The sequence below is a fragment of the Haliotis asinina genome, chromosome 3, assembly GCF_037392515.1.
Source record: "Haliotis asinina isolate JCU_RB_2024 chromosome 3, JCU_Hal_asi_v2, whole genome shotgun sequence".
NCBI classification, from domain to species: domain Eukaryota; kingdom Metazoa; phylum Mollusca; class Gastropoda; order Lepetellida; family Haliotidae; genus Haliotis; species Haliotis asinina.
In genome coordinates this window covers 8,300,672-8,327,964 of record NC_090282.1, presented here as the reverse complement: position 1 = coordinate 8,327,964, position 27,293 = coordinate 8,300,672, and the positions used below count along the sequence as shown (strand labels likewise).

The following is a 27,293-nucleotide window of genomic DNA, read 5'->3' as shown; positions in this document are numbered from 1 at the left end:
GGCATTGGAACAAATTCTTTTACCATCTGACAAGAAATTGAGTTCAATTTCAAGAAGTATATATTAGTCACGTGCAAAGTCAAAAGTAAAAGGCATGCATATTACGTCATAGGAACAAATTCCTGGCTTTGGAACAATTAATTCATCTCACAAGAAAGTGAGTTCACATCAAGAAGTATACATATGTCATGCGTACAGTCAGAAGTAAAATACATGCATCTAAAGTCCTAGATTTATCTTCATGTACATCCCAGTGTCCACATCTTCCAATAAATACATCAGGTAAGCCAATGTGTCATTGCGCAAGACTATCCCACCCCTTACACAACAGTTGTTGAAACACACCACCAGACGTTTCCCTCGGCAAGGGCACATAACTTCCACCACATCAGTCACATCTTAAAGTGAGCCCCATCTCGTCAGTTCCGTCTCTGTGGCGCAATCGGTTAGCGCGTTCGGCTGTTAACCGAAAGGTTGGTGGTTCAAGCCCACCCAGGGACGCACTTGCTTTTTGTAAACATCAGTACTTGATATTTCGCTCTTTTGGATTTTACAGATGTTTGTAGTTGACGCAAATACATGCTACAATACGATATATCAGTTTAAACAAGTCTCTAACACACTTGATATACATGTATTCATTAATGTCAGGTCGTCATTCTCATGCACAAGAACTCTGTGCACAAAGACGGCAGGAATACAGCCAGCATTCAGTCCTTCAACATTGCCTGTAAAATATCAGCTTCCAATGTGGTCTAGTGGTTAGGATTCCTGGCTTTCACCCAGGCGGCCCGGGTTCGATTCCCGGCATTGGAACAAATTCTTTTACCATCTGACAAGAAATTGAGTTCAATTTCAAGAAGTATATATTAGTCACGTGCAAAGTCAAAAGTAAAAGGCATGCATTTTACGTCATAGGAACAAATTCCTGGCTTTGGAACAATTAATTCATCTCACAAGAAAGTGAGTTCACATCAAGAAGTATGCATATGTCATGCGTACAGTCAGAAGTAAAATACATGCATCTAAAGTCCTAGATTTATCTTCATGTACATCCCAGTGTCCACATCTTCCAATAAATACATCAGGTAAGCCAATGTGTCATTGCGCAAGACTATCCCACCCCTTACACAACAGTTGTTGAAACACACCACCAGACGTTTCCCTCGGCAAGGGCACATAACTTCCACCACATCAGTCACATCTTAAAGTGAGCCCCATCTCGTCAGTTCCGTCTCTGTGGCGCAATCGGTTAGCGCGTTCGGCTGTTAACCGAAAGGTTGGTGGTTCAAGCCCACCCAGGGACGCACTTGCTTTTTGTAAACATCAGTACTTGATATTTCGCTCTTTTGGATTTTACAGATGTTTGTAGTTGACGCAAATACATGCTACAATACGATATATCAGTTTAAACAAGTCTCTAACACACTTGATATACATGTATTCATTAATGTCAGGTCGTCATTCTCTTGCACAAGAACTCTGTGCACAAAGACGGCAGGAATACAGCCAGCATTCAGTCCTTCAACATTGCCTGTAAAATATCAGCTTCCAATGTGGTCTAGTGGTTAGGATTCCTGGCTTTCACCCAGACGGCCCGGGTTCTATTCCCGGCATTGGAACAAATTCTTTTACCATCTGACAAGAAATTGAGTTCAATTTCAAGAAGTATATATTAGTCACGTGCAAAGTCAAAAGTAAAAGGCATGCATTTTACGTCATAGGAACAAATTCCTGGCTTTGGAACAATTAATTCATCTCACAAGAAAGTGAGTTCACATCAAGAAGTATACATTTGTCATGCGTACAGTCAGAAGTAAAATACATGCATCTAAAGTCCTAGATTTATCTTCATGTACATCCCAGTGTCCACATCTTCCAATAAATACATCAGGTAAGCCAATGTGTCATTGCGCAAGACTATCCCACCCCTTACACAACAGTTGTTGAAACACACCACCAGACGTTTCCCTCGGCAAGGGCACATAACTTCCACCACATCAGTCACATCTTAAAGTGAGCCCCATCTCGTCAGTTCCGTCTCTGTGGCGCAATCGGTTAGCGCGTTCGGCTGTTAACCGAAAGGTTGGTGGTTCAAGCCCACCCAGGGACGCACTTGCTTTTTGTAAACATCAGTACTTGATATTTCGCTCTTTTGGATTTTACAGATGTTTGTAGTTGACGCAAATACATGCTACAATACGATATATCAGTTTAAACAAGTCTCTAACACACTTGATATACATGTATTCATTAATGTCAGGTCGTCATTCTCTTGCACAAGAACTCTGTGCACAAAGACGGCAGGAATACAGCCAGCATTCAGTCCTTCAACATTGCCTGTAAAATATCAGCTTCCAATGTGGTCTAGTGGTTAGGATTCCTGGCTTTCACCCAGACGGCCCGGGTTCTATTCCCGGCATTGGAACAAATTCTTTTACCATCTGACAAGAAATTGAGTTCAATTTCAAGAAGTATATATTAGTCACGTGCAAAGTCAAAAGTAAAAGGCATGCATTTTACGTCATAGGAACAAATTCCTGGCTTTGGAACAATTAATTCATCTCACAAGAAAGTGAGTTCACATCAAGAAGTATACATTTGTCATGCGTACAGTCAGAAGTAAAATACATGCATCTAAAGTCCTAGATTTATCTTCATGTACATCCCAGTGTCCACATCTTCCAATAAATACATCAGGTAAGCCAATGTGTCATTGCGCAAGACTATCCCACCCCTTACACAACAGTTGTTGAAACACACCACCAGACGTTTCCCTCGGCAAGGGCACATAACTTCCACCACATCAGTCACATCTTAAAGTGAGCCCCATCTCGTTAGTTCCGTCTCTGTGGCGCAATCGGTTAGCGCGTTCGGCTGTTAACCGAAAGGTTGGTGGTTCAAGCCCACCCAGGGACGCACTTGCTTTTTGTAAACATCAGTACTTGATATTTCGCTCTTTTGGATTTTACAGATGTTTGTAGTTGACGCAAATACATGCTACAATACGATATATCAGTTTAAACAAGTCTCTAACACACTTGATATACATGTATTCATTAATGTCAGGTCGTCATTCTCTTGCACAAGAACTCTGTGCACAAAGACGGCAGGAATACAGCCAGCATTCAGTCCTTCAACATTGCCTGTAAAATATCAGCTTCCAATGTGGTCTAGTGGTTAGGATTCCTGGCTTTCACCCAGGCGGCCCGGGTTCGATTCCCGGCATTGGAACAAATTCTTTTACCATCTGACAAGAAATTGAGTTCAATTTCAAGAAGTGTATATTAGTCACGTGCAAAGTCAAAAGTAAAAGGCATGCATTTTACGTCATAGGAACAAATTCCTGGCTTTGGAACAATTAATTCATCTCACAAGAAAGTGAGTTCACATCAAGAAGTATACATATGTCATGCGTACAGTCAGAAGTAAAATACATGCATCTAAAGTCCTAGATTTATCTTCATGTACATCCCAGTGTCCACATCTTCCAATAAATACATCAGGTAAGCCAATGTGTCATTGCGCAAGACTATCCCACCCCTTACACAACAGTTGTTGAAACACACCACCAGACGTTTCCCTCGGCAAGGGCACATAACTTCCACCACATCAGTCACATCTTAAAGTGAGCCCCATCTCGTCAGTTCCGTCTCTGTGGCGCAATAGGTTAGCGCGTTCGGCTGTTAACCGAAAGGTTGGTGGTTCAAGCCCACCCAGGGACGCACTTGCTTTTTGTAAACATCAGTACTTGATATTTCGCTCTTTTGGATTTTACAGATGTTTGTAGTTGACGCAAATACATGCTACAATACGATATATCAGTTTAAACAAGTCTCTAACACACTTGATATACATGTATTCATTAATGTCAGGTCGTCATTCTCTTGCACAAGAACTCTGTGCACAAAGACGGCAGGAATACAGCCAGCATTCAGTCCTTCAACATTGCCTGTAAAATATCAGCTTCCAATGTGGTCTAGTGGTTAGGATTCCTGGCTTTCACCCAGGCGGCCCGGGTACGATTCCCGGCATTGGAACAAATTCTTTTACCATCTGACAAGAAATTGAGTTCAATTTCAAGAAGTATATATTAGTCACGTGCAAAGTCAAAAGTAAAAGGCATGCATATTACGTCATAGGAACAAATTCCTGGCTTTGGAACAATTAATTCATCTCACAAGAAAGTGAGTTCACATCAAGAAGTATACATATGTCATGCGTACAGTCAGAAGTAAAATACATGCATCTAAAGTCCTAGATTTATCTTCATGTACATCCCAGTGTCCACATCTTCCAATAAATACATCAGGTAAGCCAATGTGTCATTGCGCAAGACTATCCCACCCCTTACACAACAGTTGTTGAAACACACCACCAGACGTTTCCCTCGGCAAGGGCACATAACTTCCACCACATCAGTCACATCTTAAAGTGAGCCCCATCTCGTCAGTTCCGTCTCTGTGGCGCAATCGGTTAGCGCGTTCGGCTGTTAACCGAAAGGTTGGTGGTTCAAGCCCACCCAGGGACGCACTTGCTTTTTGTAAACATCAGTACTTGATATTTCGCTCTTTTGGATTTTACAGATGTTTGTAGTTGACGCAAATACATGCTACAATACGATATATCAGTTTAAACAAGTCTCTAACACACTTGATATACATGTATTCATTAATGTCAGGTCGTCATTCTCATGCACAAGAACTCTGTGCACAAAGACGGCAGGAATACAGCCAGCATTCAGTCCTTCAACATTGCCTGTAAAATATCAGCTTCCAATGTGGTCTAGTGGTTAGGATTCCTGGCTTTCACCCAGGCGGCCCGGGTTCGATTCCCGGCATTGGAACAAATTCTTTTACCATCTGACAAGAAATTGAGTTCAATTTCAAGAAGTATATATTAGTCACGTGCAAAGTCAAAAGTAAAAGGCATGCATATTACGTCATAGGAACAAATTCCTGGCTTTGGAACAATTAATTCATCTCACAAGAAAGTGAGTTCACATCAAGAAGTATACATATGTCATGCGTACAGTCAGAAGTAAAATACATGCATCTAAAGTCCTAGATTTATCTTCATGTACATCCCAGTGTCCACATCTTCCAATAAATACATCAGGTAAGCCAATGTGTCATTGCGCAAGACTATCCCACCCCTTACACAACAGTTGTTGAAACACACCACCAGACGTTTCCCTCGGCAAGGGCACATAACTTCCACCACATCAGTCACATCTTAAAGTGAGCCCCATCTCGTCAGTTCCGTCTCTGTGGCGCAATCGGTTAGCGCGTTCGGCTGTTAACCGAAAGGTTGGTGGTTCAAGCCCACCCAGGGACGCACTTGCTTTTTGTAAACATCAGTACTTGATATTTCGCTCTTTTGGATTTTACAGATGTTTGTAGTTGACGCAAATACATGCTACAATACGATATATCAGTTTAAACAAGTCTCTAACACACTTGATATACATGTATTCATTAATGTCAGGTCGTCATTCTCTTGCACAAGAACTCTGTGCACAAAGACGGCAGGAATACAGCCAGCATTCAGTCCTTCAACATTGCCTGTAAAATATCAGCTTCCAATGTGGTCTAGTGGTTAGGATTCCTGGCTTTCACCCAGGCGGCCCGGGTTCGATTCCCGGCATTGGAACAAATTCTTTTACCATCTGACAAGAAATTGAGTTCAATTTCAAGAAGTATATATTAGTCACGTGCAAAGTCAAAAGTAAAAGGCATGCATTTTACGTCATAGGAACAAATTCCTGGCTTTGGAACAATTAATTCATCTCACAAGAAAGTGAGTTCACATCAAGAAGTATGCATATGTCATGCGTACAGTCAGAAGTAAAATACATGCATCTAAAGTCCTAGATTTATCTTCATGTACATCCCAGTGTCCACATCTTCCAATAAATACATCAGGTAAGCCAATGTGTCATTGCGCAAGACTATCCCACCCCTTACACAACAGTTGTTGAAACACACCACCAGACGTTTCCCTCGGCAAGGGCACATAACTTCCACCACATCAGTCACATCTTAAAGTGAGCCCCATCTCGTCAGTTCCGTCTCTGTGGCGCAATCGGTTAGCGCGTTCGGCTGTTAACCGAAAGGTTGGTGGTTCAAGCCCACCCAGGGACGCACTTGCTTTTTGTAAACATCAGTACTTGATATTTCGCTCTTTTGGATTTTACAGATGTTTGTAGTTGACGCAAATACATGCTACAATACGATATATCAGTTTAAACAAGTCTCTAACACACTTGATATACATGTATTCATTAATGTCAGGTCGTCATTCTCTTGCACAAGAACTCTGTGCACAAAGACGGCAGGAATACAGCCAGCATTCAGTCCTTCAACATTGCCTGTAAAATATCAGCTTCCAATGTGGTCTAGTGGTTAGGATTCCTGGCTTTCACCCAGACGGCCCGGGTTCTATTCCCGGCATTGGAACAAATTCTTTTACCATCTGACAAGAAATTGAGTTCAATTTCAAGAAGTATATATTAGTCACGTGCAAAGTCAAAAGTAAAAGGCATGCATTTTACGTCATAGGAACAAATTCCTGGCTTTGGAACAATTAATTCATCTCACAAGAAAGTGAGTTCACATCAAGAAGTATACATTTGTCATGCGTACAGTCAGAAGTAAAATACATGCATCTAAAGTCCTAGATTTATCTTCATGTACATCCCAGTGTCCACATCTTCCAATAAATACATCAGGTAAGCCAATGTGTCATTGCGCAAGACTATCCCACCCCTTACACAACAGTTGTTGAAACACACCACCAGACGTTTCCCTCGGCAAGGGCACATAACTTCCACCACATCAGTCACATCTTAAAGTGAGCCCCATCTCGTCAGTTCCGTCTCTGTGGCGCAATCGGTTAGCGCGTTCGGCTGTTAACCGAAAGGTTGGTGGTTCAAGCCCACCCAGGGACGCACTTGCTTTTTGTAAACATCAGTACTTGATATTTCGCTCTTTTGGATTTTACAGATGTTTGTAGTTGACGCAAATACATGCTACAATACGATATATCAGTTTAAACAAGTCTCTAACACACTTGATATACATGTATTCATTAATGTCAGGTCGTCATTCTCTTGCACAAGAACTCTGTGCACAAAGACGGCAGGAATACAGCCAGCATTCAGTCCTTCAACATTGCCTGTAAAATATCAGCTTCCAATGTGGTCTAGTGGTTAGGATTCCTGGCTTTCACCCAGACGGCCCGGGTTCTATTCCCGGCATTGGAACAAATTCTTTTACCATCTGACAAGAAATTGAGTTCAATTTCAAGAAGTATATATTAGTCACGTGCAAAGTCAAAAGTAAAAGGCATGCATATTACGTCATAGGAACAAATTCCTGGCTTTGGAACAATTAATTCATCTCACAAGAAAGTGAGTTCACATCAAGAAGTATACATTTGTCATGCGTACAGTCAGAAGTAAAATACATGCATCTAAAGTCCTAGATTTATCTTCATGTACATCCCAGTGTCCACATCTTCCAATAAATACATCAGGTAAGCCAATGTGTCATTGCGCAAGACTATCCCACCCCTTACACAACAGTTGTTGAAACACACCACCAGACGTTTCCCTCGGCAAGGGCACATAACTTCCACCACATCAGTCACATCTTAAAGTGAGCCCCATCTCGTCAGTTCCGTCTCTGTGGCGCAATCGGTTAGCGCGTTCGGCTGTTAACCGAAAGGTTGGTGGTTCAAGCCCACCCAGGGACGCACTTGCTTTTTGTAAACATCAGTACTTGATATTTCGCTCTTTTGGATTTTACAGATGTTTGTAGTTGACGCAAATACATGCTACAATACGATATATCAGTTTAAACAAGTCTCTAACACACTTGATATACATGTATTCATTAATGTCAGGTCGTCATTCTCTTGCACAAGAACTCTGTGCACAAAGACGGCAGGAATACAGCCAGCATTCAGTCCTTCAACATTGCCTGTAAAATATCAGCTTCCAATGTGGTCTAGTGGTTAGGATTCCTGGCTTTCACCCAGGCGGCCCGGGTTCGATTCCCGGCATTGGAACAAATTCTTTTACCATCTGACAAGAAATTGAGTTCAATTTCAAGAAGTGTATATTAGTCACGTGCAAAGTCAAAAGTAAAAGGCATGCATTTTACGTCATAGGAACAAATTCCTGGCTTTGGAACAATTAATTCATCTCACAAGAAAGTGAGTTCACATCAAGAAGTATACATATGTCATGCGTACAGTCAGAAGTAAAATACATGCATCTAAAGTCCTAGATTTATCTTCATGTACATCCCAGTGTCCACATCTTCCAATAAATACATCAGGTAAGCCAATGTGTCATTGCGCAAGACTATCCCACCCCTTACACAACAGTTGTTGAAACACACCACCAGACGTTTCCCTCGGCAAGGGCACATAACTTCCACCACATCAGTCACATCTTAAAGTGAGCCCCATCTCGTCAGTTCCGTCTCTGTGGCGCAATAGGTTAGCGCGTTCGGCTGTTAACCGAAAGGTTGGTGGTTCAAGCCCACCCAGGGACGCACTTGCTTTTTGTAAACATCAGTACTTGATATTTCGCTCTTTTGGATTTTACAGATGTTTGTAGTTGACGCAAATACATGCTACAATACGATATATCAGTTTAAACAAGTCTCTAACACACTTGATATACATGTATTCATTAATGTCAGGTCGTCATTCTCTTGCACAAGAACTCTGTGCACAAAGACGGCAGGAATACAGCCAGCATTCAGTCCTTCAACATTGCCTGTAAAATATCAGCTTCCAATGTGGTCTAGTGGTTAGGATTCCTGGCTTTCACCCAGGCGGCCCGGGTACGATTCCCGGCATTGGAACAAATTCTTTTACCATCTGACAAGAAATTGAGTTCAATTTCAAGAAGTATATATTAGTCACGTGCAAAGTCAAAAGTAAAAGGCATGCATATTACGTCATAGGAACAAATTCCTGGCTTTGGAACAATTAATTCATCTCACAAGAAAGTGAGTTCACATCAAGAAGTATACATTTGTCATGCGTACAGTCAGAAGTAAAATACATGCATCTAAAGTCCTAGATTTATCTTCATGTACATCCCAGTGTCCACATCTTCCAATAAATACATCAGGTAAGCCAATGTGTCATTGCGCAAGACTATCCCACCCCTTACCCAACAGTTGTTGAAACACACCACCAGACGTTTCCCTCGGCAAGGGCACATAACTTCCACCACATCAGTCACATCTTAAAGTGAGCCCCATCTCGTCAGTTCCGTCTCTGTGGCGCAATCGGTTAGCGCGTTCGGCTGTTAACCGAAAGGTTGGTGGTTCAAGCCCACCCAGGGACGCACTTGCTTTTTGTAAACATCAGTACTTGATATTTCGCTCTTTTGGATTTTACAGATGTTTGTAGTTGACGCAAATACATGCTACAATACGATATATCAGTTTAAACAAGTCTCTAACACACTTGATATACATGTATTCATTAATGTCAGGTCGTCATTCTCTTGCACAAGAACTCTGTGCACAAAGACGGCAGGAATACAGCCAGCATTCAGTCCTTCAACATTGCCTGTAAAATATCAGCTTCCAATGTGGTCTAGTGGTTAGGATTCCTGGCTTTCACCCAGACGGCCCGGGTTCTATTCCCGGCATTGGAACAAATTCTTTTACCATCTGACAAGAAATTGAGTTCAATTTCAAGAAGTATATATTAGTCACGTGCAAAGTCAAAAGTAAAAGGCATGCATTTTACGTCATAGGAACAAATTCCTGGCTTTGGAACAATTAATTCATCTCACAAGAAAGTGAGTTCACATCAAGAAGTATACATTTGTCATGCGTACAGTCAGAAGTAAAATACATGCATCTAAAGTCCTAGATTTATCTTCATGTACATCCCAGTGTCCACATCTTCCAATAAATACATCAGGTAAGCCAATGTGTCATTGCGCAAGACTATCCCACCCCTTACACAACAGTTGTTGAAACACACCACCAGACGTTTCCCTCGGCAAGGGCACATAACTTCCACCACATCAGTCACATCTTAAAGTGAGCCCCATCTCGTCAGTTCCGTCTCTGTGGCGCAATCGGTTAGCGCGTTCGGCTGTTAACCGAAAGGTTGGTGGTTCAAGCCCACCCAGGGACGCACTTGCTTTTTGTAAACATCAGTACTTGATATTTCGCTCTTTTGGATTTTACAGATGTTTGTAGTTGACGCAAATACATGCTACAATACGATATATCAGTTTAAACAAGTCTCTAACACACTTGATATACATGTATTCATTAATGTCAGGTCGTCATTCTCTTGCACAAGAACTCTGTGCACAAAGACGGCAGGAATACAGCCAGCATTCAGTCCTTCAACATTGCCTGTAAAATATCAGCTTCCAATGTGGTCTAGTGGTTAGGATTCCTGGCTTTCACCCAGGCGGCCCGGGTTCGATTCCCGGCATTGGAACAAATTCTTTTACCATCTGACAAGAAATTGAGTTCAATTTCAAGAAGTGTATATTAGTCACGTGCAAAGTCAAAAGTAAAAGGCATGCATTTTACGTCATAGGAACAAATTCCTGGCTTTGGAACAATTAATTCATCTCACAAGAAAGTGAGTTTACATCAAGAAGTATACATTTGTCATGCGTACAGTCAGAAGTAAAATACATGCATCTAAAGTCCTAGATTTATCTTCATGTACATCCCAGTGTCCACATCTTCCAATAAATACATCAGGTAAGCCAATGTGTCATTGCGCAAGACTATCCCACCCCTTACCCAACAGTTGTTGAAACACACCACCAGACGTTTCCCTCGGCAAGGGCACATAACTTCCACCACATCAGTCACATCTTAAAGTGAGCCCCATCTCGTCAGTTCCGTCTCTGTGGCGCAATCGGTTAGCGCGTTCGGCTGTTAACCGAAAGGTTGGTGGTTCAAGCCCACCCAGGGACGCACTTGCTTTTTGTAAACATCAGTACTTGATATTTCGCTCTTTTGGATTTTACAGATGTTTGTAGTTGACGCAAATACATGCTACAATACGATATATCAGTTTAAACAAGTCTCTAACACACTTGATATACATGTATTCATTAATGTCAGGTCGTCATTCTCTTGCACAAGAACTCTGTGCACAAAGACGGCAGGAATACAGCCAGCATTCAGTCCTTCAACATTGCCTGTAAAATATCAGCTTCCAATGTGGTCTAGTGGTTAGGATTCCTAGCTTTCACCCAGGCGGCCCGGGTTCTATTCCCGGCATTGGAACAAATTCTTTTACCATCTGACAAGAAATTGAGTTCAATTTCAAGAAGTGTATATTAGTCACGTGCAAAGTCAAAAGTAAAAGGCATGCATTTTACGTCATAGGAACAAATTCCTGGCTTTGGAACAATTAATTCATCTCACAAGAAAGTGAGTTCACATCAAGAAGTATACATTTGTCATGCGTACAGTCAGAAGTAAAATACATGCATCTAAAGTCCTAGATTTATCTTCATGTACATCCCAGTGTCCACATCTTCCAATAAATACATCAGGTAAGCCAATGTGTCATTGCGCAAGACTATCCCACCCCTTACACAACAGTTGTTGAAACACACCACCAGACGTTTCCCTCGGCAAGGGCACATAACTTCCACCACATCAGTCACATCTTAAAGTGAGCCCCATCTCGTCAGTTCCGTCTCTGTGGCGCAATCGGTTAGCGCGTTCGGCTGTTAACCGAAAGGTTGGTGGTTCAAGCCCACCCAGGGACGCACTTGCTTTTTGTAAACATCAGTACTTGATATTTCGCTCTTTTGGATTTTACAGATGTTTGTAGTTGACGCAAATACATGCTACAATACGATATATCAGTTTAAACAAGTCTCTAACACACTTGATATACATGTATTCATTAATGTCAGGTCGTCATTCTCTTGCACAAGAACTCAATGCACAAAGACCGCATGAAAAAAGCCAGCATTCAGTCCTTCAACATTGCCTGTAAAATATCAGCTTCCAATGTGGTCTAGTGGTTAGTATTCCTGGCTTTCACCCAGGCGGCCCGGGTTCGATTCCCGGCATTGGAACAAATTCTTTTACCATCTGACAAGAAATTGAGTTCAATTTCAAGAAGTATATATTAGTCACGTGCAAAGTCAAAAGTAAAAGGCATGCATTTTACGTCATAGGAACAAATTCCTGGCTTTGGAACAATTAATTCATCTCACAAGAAAGTGAGTTCACATCAAGAAGTATACATATGTCATGCGTACAGTCAGAAGTAAAATACATGCATCTAAAGTCCTAGATTTATCTTCATGTACATCCCAGTGTCCACATCTTCCAATAAATACATCAGGTAAGCCAATGTGTCATTGCGCAAGACTATCCCACCCCTTACACAACAGTTGTTGAAACACACCACCAGACGTTTCCCTCGGCAAGGGCACATAACTTCCACCACATCAGTCACATCTTAAAGTGAGCCCCATCTCGTCAGTTCCGTCTCTGTGGCGCAATCGGTTAGCGCGTTCGGCTGTTAACCGAAAGGTTGGTGGTTCAAGCCCACCCAGGGACGCACTTGCTTTTTGTAAACATCAGTACTTGATATTTCGCTCTTTTGGATTTTACAGATGTTTGTAGTTGACGCAAATACATGCTACAATACGATATATCAGTTTAAACAAGTCTCTAACACACTTGATATACATGTATTCATTAATGTCAGGTCGTCATTCTCATGCACAAGACCTCTGTGCACAAAGACGGCATGAAAACAGCCAGCATTCAGTCCTTCAACATTGCCTGTAAAATATCAGCTTCCAATGTGGTCTAGTGGTTAGGATTCCTGGCTTTCACCCAGGCGGCCCGGGTTCGATTCCCGGCATTGGAACAAATTCTTTTACCATCTGACAAGAAATTGAGTTCAATTTCAAGAAGTATATATTAGTCACGTGCAAAGTCAAAAGTAAAAGGCATGCATTTTACGTCATAGGAACAAATTCCTGGCTTTAGAACAATTAATTCATCTCACAAGAAAGTGAGTTCACATCAAGAAGTATACATATGTCATGCGTACAGTCAGAAGTAAAATACATGCATCTAAAGTCCTAGATTTATCTTCATGTACATCCCAGTGTCCACATCTTCCAATAAATACATCAGGTAAGCCAATGTGTCATTGCGCAAGACTATCCCACCCCTTACACAACAGTTGTTGAAACACACCACCAGACGTTTCCCTCGGCAAGGGCACATAACTTCCACCACATCAGTCACATCTTAAAGTGAGCCCCATCTCGTCAGTTCCGTCTCTGTGGCGCAATCGGTTAGCGCGTTCGGCTGTTAACCGAAAGGTTGGTGGTTCAAGCCCACCCAGGGACGCACTTGCTTTTTGTAAACATCAGTACTTGATATTTCGCTCTTTTGGATTTTACAGATGTTTGTAGTTGACGCAAATACATGCTACAATACGATATATCAGTTTAAACAAGTCTCTAACACACTTGATATACATGTATTCATTAATGTCAGGTCGTCATTCTCATGCACAAGAACTCTGTGCACAAAGACGGCATGAAAACAGCCAGCATTCAGTCCTTCAACATTGCCTGTAAAATATCAGCTTCCAATGTGGTCTAGTGGTTAGGATTCCTGGCTTTCACCCAGGCGGCCCGGGTTCGATTCCCGGCATTGGAACAAATTCTTTTACCATCTGACAAGAAATTGAGTTCAATTTCAAGAAGTCTATATTAGTCACGTGCAAAGTCAAAAGTAAAAGGCATGCATTTTACGTCATAGGAACAAATTCCTGGCTTTGGAACAATTAATTCATCTCACAAGAAAGTGAGTTCACATCAAGAAGTATACATATGTCATGCGTACAGTCAGAAGTAAAATACATGCATCTAAAGTCCTAGATTTATCTTCATGTACATCCCAGTGTCCACATCTTCCAATAAATACATCAGGTAAGCCAATGTGTCATTGCGCAAGACTATCCCACCCCTTACACAACAGTTGTTGAAACACACCACCAGACGTTTCCCTCGGCAAGGGCACATAACTTCCACCACATCAGTCACATCTTAAAGTGAGCCCCATCTCGTCAGTTCCGTCTCTGTGGCGCAATCGGTTAGCGCGTTCGGCTGTTAACCGAAAGGTTGGTGGTTCAAGCCCACCCAGGGACGCACTTGCTTTTTGTAAACATCAGTACTTGATATTTCGCTCTTTTGGATTTTACAGATGTTTGTAGTTGACGCAAATACATGCTACAATACGATATATCAGTTTAAACAAGTCTCTAACACACTTGATATACATGTATTCATTAATGTCAGGTCGTCATTCTCTTGCACAAGAACTCTGTGCACAAAGACGGCAGGAATACAGCCAGCATTCAGTCCTTCAACATTGCCTGTAAAATATCAGCTTCCAATGTGGTCTAGTGGTTAGGATTCCTGGCTTTCACCCAGGCGGCCCGGGTTCGATTCCCGGCATTGGAACAAATTCTTTTACCATCTGACAAGAAATTGAGTTCAATTTCAAGAAGTATATATTAGTCACGTGCAAAGTCAAAAGTAAAAGGCATGCATTTTACGTCATAGGAACAAATTCCTGGCTTTGGAACAATTAATTCATCTCACAAGAAAGTGAGTTCACATCAAGAAGTATGCATATGTCATGCGTACAGTCAGAAGTAAAATACATGCATCTAAAGTCCTAGATTTATCTTCATGTACATCCCAGTGTCCACATCTTCCAATAAATACATCAGGTAAGCCAATGTGTCATTGCGCAAGACTATCCCACCCCTTACACAACAGTTGTTGAAACACACCACCAGACGTTTCCCTCGGCAAGGGCACATAACTTCCACCACATCAGTCACATCTTAAAGTGAGCCCCATCTCGTCAGTTCCGTCTCTGTGGCGCAATCGGTTAGCGCGTTCGGCTGTTAACCGAAAGGTTGGTGGTTCAAGCCCACCCAGGGACGCACTTGCTTTTTGTAAACATCAGTACTTGATATTTCGCTCTTTTGGATTTTACAGATGTTTGTAGTTGACGCAAATACATGCTACAATACGATATATCAGTTTAAACAAGTCTCTAACACACTTGATATACATGTATTCATTAATGTCAGGTCGTCATTCTCATGCACAAGAACTCAATGCACAAAGACGGCATGAAAACAGCCAGCATTCAGTCCTTCAACATTGCCTGTAAAATATCAGCTTCCAATGTGGTCTAGTGGTTAGGATTCCTGGCTTTCACCCAGGCGGCCCGGGTTCGATTCCCGGCATTGGAACAAATTCTTTTACCATCTGACAAGAAATTGAGTTCAATTTCAAGAAGTATATATTAGTCACGTGCAAAGTCAAAAGTAAAAGGCATGCAGTTTACGTCATAGGAACAAATTCCTGGCTTTGGAACAATTAATTCATCTCACAAGAAAGTGAGTTCACATCAAGAAGTATACATATGTCATGCGTACAGTCAGAAGTAAAATACATGCATCTAAAGTCCTAGATTTATCTTCATGTACATCCCAGTGTCCACATCTTCCAATAAATACATCAGGTAAGCCAATGTGTCATTGCGCAAGACTATCCCACCCCTTACACAACAGTTGTTGAAACACACCACCAGACGTTTCCCTCGGCAAGGGCACATAACTTCCACCACATCAGTCACATCTTAAAGTGAGCCCCATCTCGTCAGTTCCGTCTCTGTGGCGCAATCGGTTAGCGCGTTCGGCTGTTAACCGAAAGGTTGGTGGTTCAAGCCCACCCAGGGACGCACTTGCTTTTTGTAAACATCAGTACTTGATATTTCGCTCTTTTGGATTTTACAGATGTTTGTAGTTGACGCAAATACATGCTACAATACGATATATCAGTTTAAACAAGTCTCTAACACACTTGATATACATGTATTCATTAATGTCAGGTCGTCATTCTCTTGCACAAGAACTCTGTGCACAAAGACGGCAGGAATACAGCCAGCATTCAGTCCTTCAACATTGCCTGTAAAATATCAGCTTCCAATGTGGTCTAGTGGTTAGGATTCCTGGCTTTCACCCAGGCGGCCCGGGTTCTATTCCCGGCATTGGAACAAATTCTTTTACCATCTGACAAGAAATTGAGTTCAATTTCAAGAAGTATATATTAGTCACGTGCAAAGTCAAAAGTAAAAGGCATGCATTTTACGTCATAGGAACAAATTCCTGGCTTTGGAACAATTGATTCATCTCACAAGAAAGTGAGTTCACATCAAGAAGTATACATATGTCATGCGTACAGTCAGAAGTAAAATACATGCATCTAAAGTCCTAGATTTATCTTCATGTACATCCCAGTGTCCACATCTTCCAATAAATACATCAGGTAAGCCAATGTGTCATTGCGCAAGACTCTCCCACCCCTTACACAACAGTTGTTGAAACACACCACCAGACGTTTCCCTCGGCAAGTGCACATAACTTCCACCACATCAGTCACATCTTAAAGTGAGCCCCATCTCGTCAGTTCCGTCTCTGTGGCGCAATCGGTTAGCGCGTTCGGCTGTTAACCGAAAGGTTGGTGGTTCAAGCCCACCCAGGGACGCACTTGCTTTTTGTAAACATCAGTACTTGATATTTCGCTCTTTTGGATTTTACAGATGTTTGTAGTTGACGCAAATACATGCTACAATACGATATATCAGTTTAAACAAGTCTCTAACACACTTGATATACATGTATTCATTAATGTCAGGTCGTCATTCTCATGCACAAGAACTCAATGCACAAAGACGGCATGAAAACAGCCAGCATTCAGTCCTTCAACATTGCCTGTAAAATATCAGCTTCCAATGTGGTCTAGTGGTTAGGATTCCTGGCTTTCACCCAGGCGGCCCGGGTTCGATTCCCGGCATTGGAACAAATTCTTTTACCATCTGACAAGAAATTGAGTTCAATTTCAAGAAGTATATATTAGTCACGTGCAAAGTCAAAAGTAAAAGGCATGCAGTTTACGTCATAGGAACAAATTCCTGGCTTTGGAACAATTAATTCATCTCACAAGAAAGTGAGTTCACATCAAGAAGTATGCATATGTCATGCGTACAGTCAGAAGTAAAATACATGCATCTAAAGTCCTAGATTTATCTTCATGTACATCCCAGTGTCCACATCTTCCAATAAATACATCAGGTAAGCCAATGTGTCATTGCGCAAGACTATCCCACCCCTTACACAACAGTTGTTGAAACACACCACCAGACGTTTCCCTCGGCAAGGGCACATAACTTCCACCACATCAGTCACATCTTAAAGTGAGCCCCATCTCGTCAGTTCCGTCTCTGTGGCGCAATCGGTTAGCGCGTTCGGCTGTTAACCGAAAGGTTGGTGGTTCAAGCCCACCCAGGGACGCACTTGCTTTTTGTAAACATCAGTACTTGATATTTCGCTCTTTTGGATTTTACAGATGTTTGTAGTTGACGCAAATACATGCTACAATACGATATATCAGTTTAAACAAGTCTCTAACACACTTGATATACATGTATTCATTAATGTCAGGTCGTCATTCTCATGCACAAGAACTCAATGCACAAAGACGGCATGAAAACAGCCAGCATTCAGTCCTTCAACATTGCCTGTAAAATATCAGCTTCCAATGTGGTCTAGTGGTTAGGATTCCTGGCTTTCACCCAGGCGGCCCGGGTTCGATTCCCGGCATTGGAACAAATTCTTTTACCATCTGACAAGAAATTGAGTTCAATTTCAAGAAGTATATATTAGTCACGTGCAAAGTCAAAAGTAAAAGGCATGCAGTTTACGTCATAGGAACAAATTCCTGGCTTTGGAACAATTAATTCATCTCACAAGAAAGTGAGTTCACATCAAGAAGTATACATATGTCATGCGTACAGTCAGAAGTAAAATACATGCATCTAAAGTCCTAGATTTATCTTCATGTACATCCCAGTGTCCACATCTTCCAATAAATACATCAGGTAAGCCAATGTGTCATTGCGCAAGACTATCCCACCCCTTACACAACAGTTGTTGAAACACACCACCAGACGTTTCCCTCGGCAAGGGCACATAACTTCCACCACATCAGTCACATCTTAAAGTGAGCCCCATCTCGTCAGTTCCGTCTCTGTGGCGCAATCGGTTAGCGCGTTCGGCTGTTAACCGAAAGGTTGGTGGTTCAAGCCCACCCAGGGACGCACTTGCTTTTTGTAAACATCAGTACTTGATATTTCGCTCTTTTGGATTTTACAGATGTTTGTAGTTGACGCAAATACATGCTACAATACGATATATCAGTTTAAACAAGTCTCTAACACACTTGATATACATGTATTCATTAATGTCAGGTCGTCATTCTCTTGCACAAGAACTCTGTGCACAAAGACGGCAGGAATACAGCCAGCATTCAGTCCTTCAACATTGCCTGTAAAATATCAGCTTCCAATGTGGTCTAGTGGTTAGGATTCCTGGCTTTCACCCAGGCGGCCCGGGTTCGATTCCCGGCATTGGAACAAATTCTTTTACCATCTGACAAGAAATTGAGTTCAATTTCAAGAAGTATATATTAGTCACGTGCAAAGTCAAAAGTAAAAGGCATGCATTTTACGTCATAGGAACAAATTCCTGGCTTTGGAACAATTAATTCATCTCACAAGAAAGTGAGTTCACATCAAGAAGTATGCATATGTCATGCGTACAGTCAGAAGTAAAATACATGCATCTAAAGTCCTAGATTTATCTTCATGTACATCCCAGTGTCCACATCTTCCAATAAATACATCAGGTAAGCCAATGTGTCATTGCGCAAGACTATCCCACCCCTTACACAACAGTTGTTGAAACACACCACCAGACGTTTCCCTCGGCAAGGGCACATAACTTCCACCACATCAGTCACATCTTAAAGTGAGCCCCATCTCGTCAGTTCAGTCTCTGTGGCGCAATCGGTTAGCGCGTTCGGCTGTTAACCGAAAGGTTGGTGGTTCAAGCCCACCCAGGGACGCACTTGCTTTTTGTAAACATCAGTACTTGATATTTCGCTCTTTTGGATTTTACAGATGTTTGTAGTTGACGCAAATACATGCTACAATACGATATATCAGTTTAAACAAGTCTCTAACACACTTGATATACATGTATTCATTAATGTCAGGTCGTCATTCTCATGCACAAGAACTCAATGCACAAAGACGGCATGAAAACAGCCAGCATTCAGTCCTTCAACATTGCCTGTAAAATATCAGCTTCCAATGTGGTCTAGTGGTTAGGATTCCTGGCTTTCACCCAGGCGGCCCGGGTTCGATTCCCGGCATTGGAACAAATTCTTTTACCATCTGACAAGAAATTGAGTTCAATTTCAAGAAGTATATATTAGTCACGTGCAAAGTCAAAAGTAAAAGGCATGCAGTTTACGTCATAGGAACAAATTCCTGGCTTTGGAACAATTAATTCATCTCACAAGAAAGTGAGTTCACATCAAGAAGTATACATATGTCATGCGTACAGTCAGAAGTAAAATACATGCATCTAAAGTCCTAGATTTATCTTCATGTACATCCCAGTGTCCACATCTTCCAATAAATACATCAGGTAAGCCAATGTGTCATTGCGCAAGACTATCCCACCCCTTACACAACAGTTGTTGAAACACACCACCAGACGTTTCCCTCGGCAAGGGCACATAACTTCCACCACATCAGTCACATCTTAAAGTGAGCCCCATCTCGTCAGTTCCGTCTCTGTGGCGCAATCGGTTAGCGCGTTCGGCTGTTAACCGAAAGGTTGGTGGTTCAAGCCCACCCAGGGACGCACTTGCTTTTTGTAAACATCAGTACTTGATATTTCGCTCTTTTGGATTTTACAGATGTTTGTAGTTGACGCAAATACATGCTACAATACGATATATCAGTTTAAACAAGTCTCTAACACACTTGATATACATGTATTCATTAATGTCAGGTCGTCATTCTCATGCACAAGAACTCAATGCACAAAGACGGCATGAAAACAGCCAGCATTCAGTCCTTCAACATTGCCTGTAAAATATCAGCTTCCAATGTGGTCTAGTGGTTAGGATTCCTGGCTTTCACCCAGGCGGCCCGGGTTCGATTCCCGGCATTGGAACAAATTCTTTTACCATCTGACAAGAAATTGAGTTCAATTTCAAGAAGTATATATTAGTCACGTGCAAAGTCAAAAGTAAAAGGCATGCAGTTTACGTCATAGGAACAAATTCCTGGCTTTGGAACAATTAATTCATCTCACAAGAAAGTGAGTTCACATCAAGAAGTATACATATGTCATGCGTACAGTCAGAAGTAAAATACATGCATCTAAAGTCCTAGATTTATCTTCATGTACATCCCAGTGTCCACATCTTCCAATAAATACATCAGGTAAGCCAATGTGTCATTGCGCAAGACTATCCCACCCCTTACACAACAGTTGTTGAAACACACCACCAGACGTTTCCCTCGGCAAGGGCACATAACTTCCACCACATCAGTCACATCTTAAAGTGAGCCCCATCTCGTCAGTTCCGTCTCTGTGGCGCAATCGGTTAGCGCGTTCGGCTGTTAACCGAAAGGTTGGTGGTTCAAGCCCACCCAGGGACGCACTTGCTTTTTGTAAACATCAGTACTTGATATTTCGCTCTTTTGGATTTTACAGATGTTTGTAGTTGACGCAAATACATGCTACAATACGATATATCAGTTTAAACAAGTCTCTAACACACTTGATATACATGTATTCATTAATGTCAGGTCGTCATTCTCTTGCACAAGAACTCTGTGCACAAAGACGGCAGGAATACAGCCAGCATTCAGTCCTTCAACATTGCCTGTAAAATATCAGCTTCCAATGTGGTCTAGTGGTTAGGATTCCTGGCTTTCACCCAGGCGGCCCGGGTTCTATTCCCGGCATTGGAACAAATTCTTTTACCATCTGACAAGAAATTGAGTTCAATTTCAAGAAGTATATATTAGTCACGTGCAAAGTCAAAAGTAAAAGGCATGCATTTTACGTCATAGGAACAAATTCCTGGCTTTGGAACAATTAATTCATCTCACAAGAAAGTGAGTTCACATCAAGAAGTATACATATGTCATGCGTACAGTCAGAAGTAAAATACATGCATCTAAAGTCCTAGATTTATCTTCATGTACATCCCAGTGTCCACATCTTCCAATAAATACATCAGGTAAGCCAATGTGTCATTGCGCAAGACTATCCCACCCCTTACACAACAGTTGTTGAAACACACCACCAGACGTTTCCCTCGGCAAGGGCACATAACTTCCACCACATCAGTCACATCTTAAAGTGAGCCCCATCTCGTCAGTTCCGTCTCTGTGGCGCAATCGGTTAGCGCGTTCGGCTGTTAACCGAAAGGTTGGTGGTTCAAGCCCACCCAGGGACGCACTTGCTTTTTGTAAACATCAGTACTTGATATTTCGCTCTTTTGGATTTTACAGATGTTTGTAGTTGACGCAAATACATGCTACAATACGATATATCAGTTTAAACAAGTCTCTAACACACTTGATATACATGTATTCATTAATGTCAGGTCGTCATTCTCTTGCACAAGAACTCTGTGCACAAAGACGGCAGGAATACAGCCAGCATTCAGTCCTTCAACATTGCCTGTAAAATATCAGCTTCCAATGTGGTCTAGTGGTTAGGATTCCTGGCTTTCACCCAGGCGGCCCGGGTTCGATTCCCGGCATTGGAACAAATTCTTTTACCATCTGACAAGAAATTGAGTTCAATTTCAAGAAGTATATATTAGTCACGTGCAAAGTCAAAAGTAAAAGGCATGCATTTTACGTCATAGGAACAAATTCCTGGCTTTGGAACAATTAATTCATCTCACAAGAAAGTGAGTTCACATCAAGAAGTATGCATATGTCATGCGTACAGTCAGAAGTAAAATACATGCATCTAAAGTCCTAGATTTATCTTCATGTACATCCCAGTGTCCACATCTTCCAATAAATACATCAGGTAAGCCAATGTGTCATTGCGCAAGACTATCCCACCCCTTACACAACAGTTGTTGAAACACACCACCAGACGTTTCCCTCGGCAAGGGCACATAACTTCCACCACATCAGTCACATCTTAAAGTGAGCCCCATCTCGTCAGTTCCGTCTCTGTGGCGCAATCGGTTAGCGCGTTCGGCTGTTAACCGAAAGGTTGGTGGTTCAAGCCCACCCAGGGACGCACTTGCTTTTTGTAAACATCAGTACTTGATATTTCGCTCTTTTGGATTTTACAGATGTTTGTAGTTGACGCAAATACATGCTACAATACGATATATCAGTTTAAACAAGTCTCTAACACACTTGATATACATGTATTCATTAATGTCAGGTCGTCATTCTCATGCACAAGAACTCAATGCACAAAGACGGCATGAAAACAGCCAGCATTCAGTCCTTCAACATTGCCTGTAAAATATCAGCTTCCAATGTGGTCTAGTGGTTAGGATTCCTGGCTTTCACCCAGGCGGCCCGGGTTCGATTCCCGGCATTGGAACAAATTCTTTTACCATCTGACAAGAAATTGAGTTCAATTTCAAGAAGTATATATTAGTCACGTGCAAAGTCAAAAGTAAAAGGCATGCAGTTTACGTCATAGGAACAAATTCCTGGCTTTGGAACAATTAATTCATCTCACAAGAAAGTGAGTTCACATCAAGAAGTATACATATGTCATGCGTACAGTCAGAAGTAAAATACATGCATCTAAAGTCCTAGATTTATCTTCATGTACATCCCAGTGTCCACATCTTCCAATAAATACATCAGGTAAGCCAATGTGTCATTGCGCAAGACTATCCCACCCCTTACACAACAGTTGTTGAAACACACCACCAGACGTTTCCCTCGGCAAGGGCACATAACTTCCACCACATCAGTCACATCTTAAAGTGAGCCCCATCTCGTCAGTTCCGTCTCTGTGGCGCAATCGGTTAGCGCGTTCGGCTGTTAACCGAAAGGTTGGTGGTTCAAGCCCACCCAGGGACGCACTTGCTTTTTGTAAACATCAGTACTTGATATTTCGCTCTTTTGGATTTTACAGATGTTTGTAGTTGACGCAAATACATGCTACAATACGATATATCAGTTTAAACAAGTCTCTAACACACTTGATATACATGTATTCATTAATGTCAGGTCGTCATTCTCATGCACAAGAACTCAATGCACAAAGACGGCATGAAAACAGCCAGCATTCAGTCCTTCAACATTGCCTGTAAAATATCAGCTTCCAATGTGGTCTAGTGGTTAGGATTCCTGGCTTTCACCCAGGCGGCCCGGGTTCGATTCCCGGCATTGGAACAAATTCTTTTACCATCTGACAAGAAATTGAGTTCAATTTCAAGAAGTATATATTAGTCACGTGCAAAGTCAAAAGTAAAAGGCATGCAGTTTACGTCATAGGAACAAATTCCTGGCTTTGGAACAATTAATTCATCTCACAAGAAAGTGAGTTCACATCAAGAAGTATACATATGTCATGCGTACAGTCAGAAGTAAAATACATGCATCTAAAGTCCTAGATTTATCTTCATGTACATCCCAGTGTCCACATCTTCCAATAAATACATCAGGTAAGCCAATGTGTCATTGCGCAAGACTATCCCACCCCTTACACAACAGTTGTTGAAACACACCACCAGACGTTTCCCTCGGCAAGGGCACATAACTTCCACCACATCAGTCACATCTTAAAGTGAGCCCCATCTCGTCAGTTCCGTCTCTGTGGCGCAATCGGTTAGCGCGTTCGGCTGTTAACCGAAAGGTTGGTGGTTCAAGCCCACCCAGGGACGCACTTCCTTTTTGTAAACATCAGTACTTGATATTTCGCTCTTTTGGATTTTACAGATGTTTGTAGTTGACGCAAATACATGCTACAATACGATATATCAGTTTAAACAAGTCTCTAACACACTTGATATACATGTATTCATTAATGTCAGGTCGTCATTCTCTTGCACAAGAACTCTGTGCACAAAGACGGCAGGAATACAGCCAGCATTCAGTCCTTCAACATTGCCTGTAAAATATCAGCTTCCAATGTGGTCTAGTGGTTAGGATTCCTGGCTTTCACCCAGGCGGCCCGGGTTCTATTCCCGGCATTGGAACAAATTCTTTTACCATCTGACAAGAAATTGAGTTCAATTTCAAGAAGTATATATTAGTCACGTGCAAAGTCAAAAGTAAAAGGCATGCATTTTACGTCATAGGAACAAATTCCTGGCTTTGGAACAATTAATTCATCTCACAAGAAAGTGAGTTCACATCAAGAAGTATACATATGTCATGCGTACAGTCAGAAGTAAAATACATGCATCTAAAGTCCTAGATTTATCTTCATGTACATCCCAGTGTCCACATCTTCCAATAAATACATCAGGTAAGCCAATGTGTCATTGCGCAAGACTATCCCACCCCTTACACAACAGTTGTTGAAACACACCACCAGACGTTTCCCTCGGCAAGGGCACATAACTTCCACCACATCAGTCACATCTTAAAGTGAGCCCCATCTCGTCAGTTCCGTCTCTGTGGCGCAATCGGTTAGCGCGTTCGGCTGTTAACCGAAAGGTTGGTGGTTCAAGCCCACCCAGGGACGCACTTGCTTTTTGTAAACATCAGTACTTGATATTTCGCTCTTTTGGATTTTACAGATGTTTGTAGTTGACGCAAATACATGCTACAATACGATATATCAGTTTAAACAAGTCTCTAACACACTTGATATACATGTATTCATTAATGTCAGGTCGTCATTCTCTTGCACAAGAACTCTGTGCACAAAGACGGCAGGAATACAGCCAGCATTCAGTCCTTCAACATTGCCTGTAAAATATCAGCTTCCAATGTGGTCTAGTGGTTAGGATTCCTGGCTTTCACCCAGGCGGCCCGGGTTCTATTCCCGGCATTGGAACAAATTCTTTTACCATCTGACAAGAAATTGAGTTCAATTTCAAGAAGTATATATTAGTCACGTGCAAAGTCAAAAGTAAAAGGCATGCATTTTACGTCATAGGAACAAATTCCTGGCTTTGGAACAATTAATTCATCTCACAAGAAAGTGAGTTCACATCAAGAAGTATACATTTGTCATGCGTACAGTCAGAAGTAAAATACATGCATCTAAAGTCCTAGATTTATCTTCATGTACATCCCAGTGTCCACATCTTCCAATAAATACATCAGGTTAGCCTATGTGTCATTGCGCAAGACTATCCCACCCCTTACACAACAGTTGTTGAAACACACCACCAGACGTTTCCCTCGGCAAGGGCACATAACTTCCACCACATCAGTCACATCTTAAAGTGAGCCCCATCTCGTCAGTTCCGTCTCTGTGGCGCAATCGGTTAGCGCGTTCGGCTGTTAACCGAAAGGTTGGTGGTTCAAGCCCACCCAGGGACGCACTTGCTTTTTGTAAACATCAGTACTTGATATTTCGCTCTTTTGGATTTTACAGATGTTTGTAGTTGACGCAAATACATGCTACAATACGATATATCAGTTTAAACAAGTCTCTAACACACTTGATATACATGTATTCATTAATGTCAGGTCGTCATTCTCATGCACAAGAACTCAATGCACAAAAACGGCAGGAATACAGCCAGCATTCAGTCCTTCAACATTGCCTGTAAAATATCAGCTTCCAATGTGGTCTAGTGGTTAGGATTCCTGGCTTTCACCCAGGCGGCCCGGGTTCGATTCCCGGCATTGGAACAAATTCTTTTACCATCTGACAAGAAATTGAGTTCAATTTCAAGAAGTGTATATTAGTCACGTGCAAAGTCAAAAGTAAAAGGCATGCAGTTTACGTCATAGGAACAAATTCCTGGCTTTGGAACAATTAATTCATCTCACAAGAAAGTGAGTTCACATCAAGAAGTATACATATGTCATGCGTACAGTCAGAAGTAAAATACATGCATCTAAAGTCCTAGATTTATCTTCATGTACATCCCAGTGTCCACATCTTCCAATAAATACATCAGGTAAGCCAATGTGTCATTGCGCAAGACTATCCCACCCCTTACACAACAGTTGTTGAAACACACCACCAGACGTTTCCCTCGGCAAGGGCACATAACTTCCACCACATCAGTCACATCTTAAAGTGAGCCCCATCTCGTCAGTTCCGTCTCTGTGGCGCAATCGGTTAGCGCGTTCGGCTGTTAACCGAAAGGTTGGTGGTTCAAGCCCACCCAGGGACGCACTTGCTTTTTGTAAACATCAGTACTTGATATTTCGCTCTTTTGGATTTTACAGATGTTTGTAGTTGACGCAAATACATGCTACAATACGATATATCAGTTTAAACAAGTCTCTAACACACTTGATATACATGTATTCATTAATGTCAGGTCGTCATTCTCTTGCACAAGAACTCTGTGCACAAAGACGGCAGGAATACAGCCAGCATTCAGTCCTTCAACATTGCCTGTAAAATATCAGCTTCCAATGTGGTCTAGTGGTTAGGATTCCTGGCTTTCACCCAGGCGGCCCGGGTTCTATTCCCGGCATTGGAACAAATTCTTTTACCATCTGACAAGAAATTGAGTTCAATTTCAAGAAGTATATATTAGTCACGTGCAAAGTCAAAAGTAAAAGGCATGCATTTTACGTCATAGGAACAAATTCCTGGCTTTGGAACAATTAATTCATCTCACAAGAAAGTGAGTTCACATCAAGAAGTATACATATGTCATGCGTACAGTCAGAAGTAAAATACATGCATCTAAAGTCCTAGATTTATCTTCATGTACATCCCAGTGTCCACATCTTCCAATAAATACATCAGGTAAGCCAATGTGTCATTGCGCAAGACTATCCCACCCCTTACACAACAGTTGTTGAAACACACCACCAGACGTTTCCCTCGGCAAGGGCACATAACTTCCACCACATCAGTCACATCTTAAAGTGAGCCCCATCTCGTCAGTTCCGTCTCTGTGGCGCAATCGGTTAGCGCGTTCGGCTGTTAACCGAAAGGTTGGTGGTTCAAGCCCACCCAGGGACGCACTTGCTTTTTGTAAACATCAGTACTTGATATTTCGCTCTTTTGGATTTTACAGATGTTTGTAGTTGACGCAAATACATGCTACAATACGATATATCAGTTTAAACAAGTCTCTAACACACTTGATATACATGTATTCATTAATGTCAGGTCGTCATTCTCATGCACAAGAACTCAATGCACAAAAACGGCAG

At 41.8% G+C, this 27,293-nt stretch overlaps 51 non-coding genes across 51 annotated transcripts; all 51 read left to right on the top strand.

The window, feature by feature from the left end:
* Positions 1-427: 427 nt before the first annotated feature.
* Positions 428-501, top strand: Trnan-guu (transfer RNA asparagine (anticodon GUU)). The gene has a single exon. It is a non-coding gene; the product is annotated as a tRNA-Asn (tRNA).
* A 243-nt stretch (positions 502-744) lies between these two features.
* Trnae-uuc (transfer RNA glutamic acid (anticodon UUC)) lies at positions 745-816 on the top strand. The gene has a single exon. It is a non-coding gene; the product is annotated as a tRNA-Glu (tRNA).
* A 417-nt stretch (positions 817-1,233) lies between these two features.
* On the top strand, positions 1,234-1,307 carry Trnan-guu (transfer RNA asparagine (anticodon GUU)). Its single transcript has one exon. It is a non-coding gene; the product is annotated as a tRNA-Asn (tRNA).
* A 732-nt stretch (positions 1,308-2,039) lies between these two features.
* Trnan-guu (transfer RNA asparagine (anticodon GUU)) lies at positions 2,040-2,113 on the top strand. The gene has a single exon. It is a non-coding gene; the product is annotated as a tRNA-Asn (tRNA).
* Positions 2,114-2,845: 732 nt separating this feature from the next.
* Trnan-guu (transfer RNA asparagine (anticodon GUU)) lies at positions 2,846-2,919 on the top strand. The gene has a single exon. It is a non-coding gene; the product is annotated as a tRNA-Asn (tRNA).
* Positions 2,920-3,162: 243 nt separating this feature from the next.
* Trnae-uuc (transfer RNA glutamic acid (anticodon UUC)) lies at positions 3,163-3,234 on the top strand. The gene has a single exon. It is a non-coding gene; the product is annotated as a tRNA-Glu (tRNA).
* Positions 3,235-4,457: 1,223 nt separating this feature from the next.
* On the top strand, positions 4,458-4,531 carry Trnan-guu (transfer RNA asparagine (anticodon GUU)). The gene has a single exon. It is a non-coding gene; the product is annotated as a tRNA-Asn (tRNA).
* Positions 4,532-4,774: 243 nt separating this feature from the next.
* On the top strand, positions 4,775-4,846 carry Trnae-uuc (transfer RNA glutamic acid (anticodon UUC)). The gene has a single exon. It is a non-coding gene; the product is annotated as a tRNA-Glu (tRNA).
* Positions 4,847-5,263: 417 nt separating this feature from the next.
* Trnan-guu (transfer RNA asparagine (anticodon GUU)) lies at positions 5,264-5,337 on the top strand. The gene has a single exon. It is a non-coding gene; the product is annotated as a tRNA-Asn (tRNA).
* A 243-nt stretch (positions 5,338-5,580) lies between these two features.
* On the top strand, positions 5,581-5,652 carry Trnae-uuc (transfer RNA glutamic acid (anticodon UUC)). Its single transcript has one exon. It is a non-coding gene; the product is annotated as a tRNA-Glu (tRNA).
* Positions 5,653-6,069: 417 nt separating this feature from the next.
* Trnan-guu (transfer RNA asparagine (anticodon GUU)) lies at positions 6,070-6,143 on the top strand. Its single transcript has one exon. It is a non-coding gene; the product is annotated as a tRNA-Asn (tRNA).
* Positions 6,144-6,875: 732 nt separating this feature from the next.
* Positions 6,876-6,949, top strand: Trnan-guu (transfer RNA asparagine (anticodon GUU)). Its single transcript has one exon. It is a non-coding gene; the product is annotated as a tRNA-Asn (tRNA).
* Positions 6,950-7,681: 732 nt separating this feature from the next.
* On the top strand, positions 7,682-7,755 carry Trnan-guu (transfer RNA asparagine (anticodon GUU)). The gene has a single exon. It is a non-coding gene; the product is annotated as a tRNA-Asn (tRNA).
* Positions 7,756-7,998: 243 nt separating this feature from the next.
* Positions 7,999-8,070, top strand: Trnae-uuc (transfer RNA glutamic acid (anticodon UUC)). Its single transcript has one exon. It is a non-coding gene; the product is annotated as a tRNA-Glu (tRNA).
* A 1,223-nt stretch (positions 8,071-9,293) lies between these two features.
* Trnan-guu (transfer RNA asparagine (anticodon GUU)) lies at positions 9,294-9,367 on the top strand. The gene has a single exon. It is a non-coding gene; the product is annotated as a tRNA-Asn (tRNA).
* Positions 9,368-10,099: 732 nt separating this feature from the next.
* On the top strand, positions 10,100-10,173 carry Trnan-guu (transfer RNA asparagine (anticodon GUU)). The gene has a single exon. It is a non-coding gene; the product is annotated as a tRNA-Asn (tRNA).
* A 243-nt stretch (positions 10,174-10,416) lies between these two features.
* Trnae-uuc (transfer RNA glutamic acid (anticodon UUC)) lies at positions 10,417-10,488 on the top strand. Its single transcript has one exon. It is a non-coding gene; the product is annotated as a tRNA-Glu (tRNA).
* A 417-nt stretch (positions 10,489-10,905) lies between these two features.
* Positions 10,906-10,979, top strand: Trnan-guu (transfer RNA asparagine (anticodon GUU)). Its single transcript has one exon. It is a non-coding gene; the product is annotated as a tRNA-Asn (tRNA).
* Positions 10,980-11,711: 732 nt separating this feature from the next.
* On the top strand, positions 11,712-11,785 carry Trnan-guu (transfer RNA asparagine (anticodon GUU)). The gene has a single exon. It is a non-coding gene; the product is annotated as a tRNA-Asn (tRNA).
* Positions 11,786-12,517: 732 nt separating this feature from the next.
* Positions 12,518-12,591, top strand: Trnan-guu (transfer RNA asparagine (anticodon GUU)). Its single transcript has one exon. It is a non-coding gene; the product is annotated as a tRNA-Asn (tRNA).
* A 243-nt stretch (positions 12,592-12,834) lies between these two features.
* Positions 12,835-12,906, top strand: Trnae-uuc (transfer RNA glutamic acid (anticodon UUC)). Its single transcript has one exon. It is a non-coding gene; the product is annotated as a tRNA-Glu (tRNA).
* Positions 12,907-13,323: 417 nt separating this feature from the next.
* On the top strand, positions 13,324-13,397 carry Trnan-guu (transfer RNA asparagine (anticodon GUU)). The gene has a single exon. It is a non-coding gene; the product is annotated as a tRNA-Asn (tRNA).
* A 243-nt stretch (positions 13,398-13,640) lies between these two features.
* On the top strand, positions 13,641-13,712 carry Trnae-uuc (transfer RNA glutamic acid (anticodon UUC)). The gene has a single exon. It is a non-coding gene; the product is annotated as a tRNA-Glu (tRNA).
* A 417-nt stretch (positions 13,713-14,129) lies between these two features.
* Positions 14,130-14,203, top strand: Trnan-guu (transfer RNA asparagine (anticodon GUU)). Its single transcript has one exon. It is a non-coding gene; the product is annotated as a tRNA-Asn (tRNA).
* A 243-nt stretch (positions 14,204-14,446) lies between these two features.
* Positions 14,447-14,518, top strand: Trnae-uuc (transfer RNA glutamic acid (anticodon UUC)). The gene has a single exon. It is a non-coding gene; the product is annotated as a tRNA-Glu (tRNA).
* Positions 14,519-14,935: 417 nt separating this feature from the next.
* On the top strand, positions 14,936-15,009 carry Trnan-guu (transfer RNA asparagine (anticodon GUU)). Its single transcript has one exon. It is a non-coding gene; the product is annotated as a tRNA-Asn (tRNA).
* Positions 15,010-15,252: 243 nt separating this feature from the next.
* Trnae-uuc (transfer RNA glutamic acid (anticodon UUC)) lies at positions 15,253-15,324 on the top strand. Its single transcript has one exon. It is a non-coding gene; the product is annotated as a tRNA-Glu (tRNA).
* A 417-nt stretch (positions 15,325-15,741) lies between these two features.
* Positions 15,742-15,815, top strand: Trnan-guu (transfer RNA asparagine (anticodon GUU)). The gene has a single exon. It is a non-coding gene; the product is annotated as a tRNA-Asn (tRNA).
* A 732-nt stretch (positions 15,816-16,547) lies between these two features.
* Positions 16,548-16,621, top strand: Trnan-guu (transfer RNA asparagine (anticodon GUU)). The gene has a single exon. It is a non-coding gene; the product is annotated as a tRNA-Asn (tRNA).
* Positions 16,622-16,864: 243 nt separating this feature from the next.
* Positions 16,865-16,936, top strand: Trnae-uuc (transfer RNA glutamic acid (anticodon UUC)). The gene has a single exon. It is a non-coding gene; the product is annotated as a tRNA-Glu (tRNA).
* Positions 16,937-17,353: 417 nt separating this feature from the next.
* On the top strand, positions 17,354-17,427 carry Trnan-guu (transfer RNA asparagine (anticodon GUU)). The gene has a single exon. It is a non-coding gene; the product is annotated as a tRNA-Asn (tRNA).
* Positions 17,428-17,670: 243 nt separating this feature from the next.
* Positions 17,671-17,742, top strand: Trnae-uuc (transfer RNA glutamic acid (anticodon UUC)). The gene has a single exon. It is a non-coding gene; the product is annotated as a tRNA-Glu (tRNA).
* A 417-nt stretch (positions 17,743-18,159) lies between these two features.
* Positions 18,160-18,233, top strand: Trnan-guu (transfer RNA asparagine (anticodon GUU)). Its single transcript has one exon. It is a non-coding gene; the product is annotated as a tRNA-Asn (tRNA).
* A 243-nt stretch (positions 18,234-18,476) lies between these two features.
* Positions 18,477-18,548, top strand: Trnae-uuc (transfer RNA glutamic acid (anticodon UUC)). The gene has a single exon. It is a non-coding gene; the product is annotated as a tRNA-Glu (tRNA).
* A 417-nt stretch (positions 18,549-18,965) lies between these two features.
* Trnan-guu (transfer RNA asparagine (anticodon GUU)) lies at positions 18,966-19,039 on the top strand. The gene has a single exon. It is a non-coding gene; the product is annotated as a tRNA-Asn (tRNA).
* Positions 19,040-19,282: 243 nt separating this feature from the next.
* Trnae-uuc (transfer RNA glutamic acid (anticodon UUC)) lies at positions 19,283-19,354 on the top strand. The gene has a single exon. It is a non-coding gene; the product is annotated as a tRNA-Glu (tRNA).
* A 417-nt stretch (positions 19,355-19,771) lies between these two features.
* On the top strand, positions 19,772-19,845 carry Trnan-guu (transfer RNA asparagine (anticodon GUU)). The gene has a single exon. It is a non-coding gene; the product is annotated as a tRNA-Asn (tRNA).
* Positions 19,846-20,088: 243 nt separating this feature from the next.
* On the top strand, positions 20,089-20,160 carry Trnae-uuc (transfer RNA glutamic acid (anticodon UUC)). Its single transcript has one exon. It is a non-coding gene; the product is annotated as a tRNA-Glu (tRNA).
* Positions 20,161-20,577: 417 nt separating this feature from the next.
* On the top strand, positions 20,578-20,651 carry Trnan-guu (transfer RNA asparagine (anticodon GUU)). Its single transcript has one exon. It is a non-coding gene; the product is annotated as a tRNA-Asn (tRNA).
* Positions 20,652-21,383: 732 nt separating this feature from the next.
* Trnan-guu (transfer RNA asparagine (anticodon GUU)) lies at positions 21,384-21,457 on the top strand. The gene has a single exon. It is a non-coding gene; the product is annotated as a tRNA-Asn (tRNA).
* A 243-nt stretch (positions 21,458-21,700) lies between these two features.
* On the top strand, positions 21,701-21,772 carry Trnae-uuc (transfer RNA glutamic acid (anticodon UUC)). The gene has a single exon. It is a non-coding gene; the product is annotated as a tRNA-Glu (tRNA).
* A 417-nt stretch (positions 21,773-22,189) lies between these two features.
* On the top strand, positions 22,190-22,263 carry Trnan-guu (transfer RNA asparagine (anticodon GUU)). Its single transcript has one exon. It is a non-coding gene; the product is annotated as a tRNA-Asn (tRNA).
* Positions 22,264-22,506: 243 nt separating this feature from the next.
* Positions 22,507-22,578, top strand: Trnae-uuc (transfer RNA glutamic acid (anticodon UUC)). Its single transcript has one exon. It is a non-coding gene; the product is annotated as a tRNA-Glu (tRNA).
* Positions 22,579-22,995: 417 nt separating this feature from the next.
* Trnan-guu (transfer RNA asparagine (anticodon GUU)) lies at positions 22,996-23,069 on the top strand. The gene has a single exon. It is a non-coding gene; the product is annotated as a tRNA-Asn (tRNA).
* A 243-nt stretch (positions 23,070-23,312) lies between these two features.
* Trnae-uuc (transfer RNA glutamic acid (anticodon UUC)) lies at positions 23,313-23,384 on the top strand. The gene has a single exon. It is a non-coding gene; the product is annotated as a tRNA-Glu (tRNA).
* Positions 23,385-23,801: 417 nt separating this feature from the next.
* Positions 23,802-23,875, top strand: Trnan-guu (transfer RNA asparagine (anticodon GUU)). Its single transcript has one exon. It is a non-coding gene; the product is annotated as a tRNA-Asn (tRNA).
* A 732-nt stretch (positions 23,876-24,607) lies between these two features.
* Trnan-guu (transfer RNA asparagine (anticodon GUU)) lies at positions 24,608-24,681 on the top strand. Its single transcript has one exon. It is a non-coding gene; the product is annotated as a tRNA-Asn (tRNA).
* A 732-nt stretch (positions 24,682-25,413) lies between these two features.
* On the top strand, positions 25,414-25,487 carry Trnan-guu (transfer RNA asparagine (anticodon GUU)). Its single transcript has one exon. It is a non-coding gene; the product is annotated as a tRNA-Asn (tRNA).
* Positions 25,488-25,730: 243 nt separating this feature from the next.
* On the top strand, positions 25,731-25,802 carry Trnae-uuc (transfer RNA glutamic acid (anticodon UUC)). Its single transcript has one exon. It is a non-coding gene; the product is annotated as a tRNA-Glu (tRNA).
* Positions 25,803-26,219: 417 nt separating this feature from the next.
* Trnan-guu (transfer RNA asparagine (anticodon GUU)) lies at positions 26,220-26,293 on the top strand. Its single transcript has one exon. It is a non-coding gene; the product is annotated as a tRNA-Asn (tRNA).
* Positions 26,294-27,025: 732 nt separating this feature from the next.
* On the top strand, positions 27,026-27,099 carry Trnan-guu (transfer RNA asparagine (anticodon GUU)). The gene has a single exon. It is a non-coding gene; the product is annotated as a tRNA-Asn (tRNA).
* The last annotated feature ends 194 nt before the right edge of the window (positions 27,100-27,293 follow it).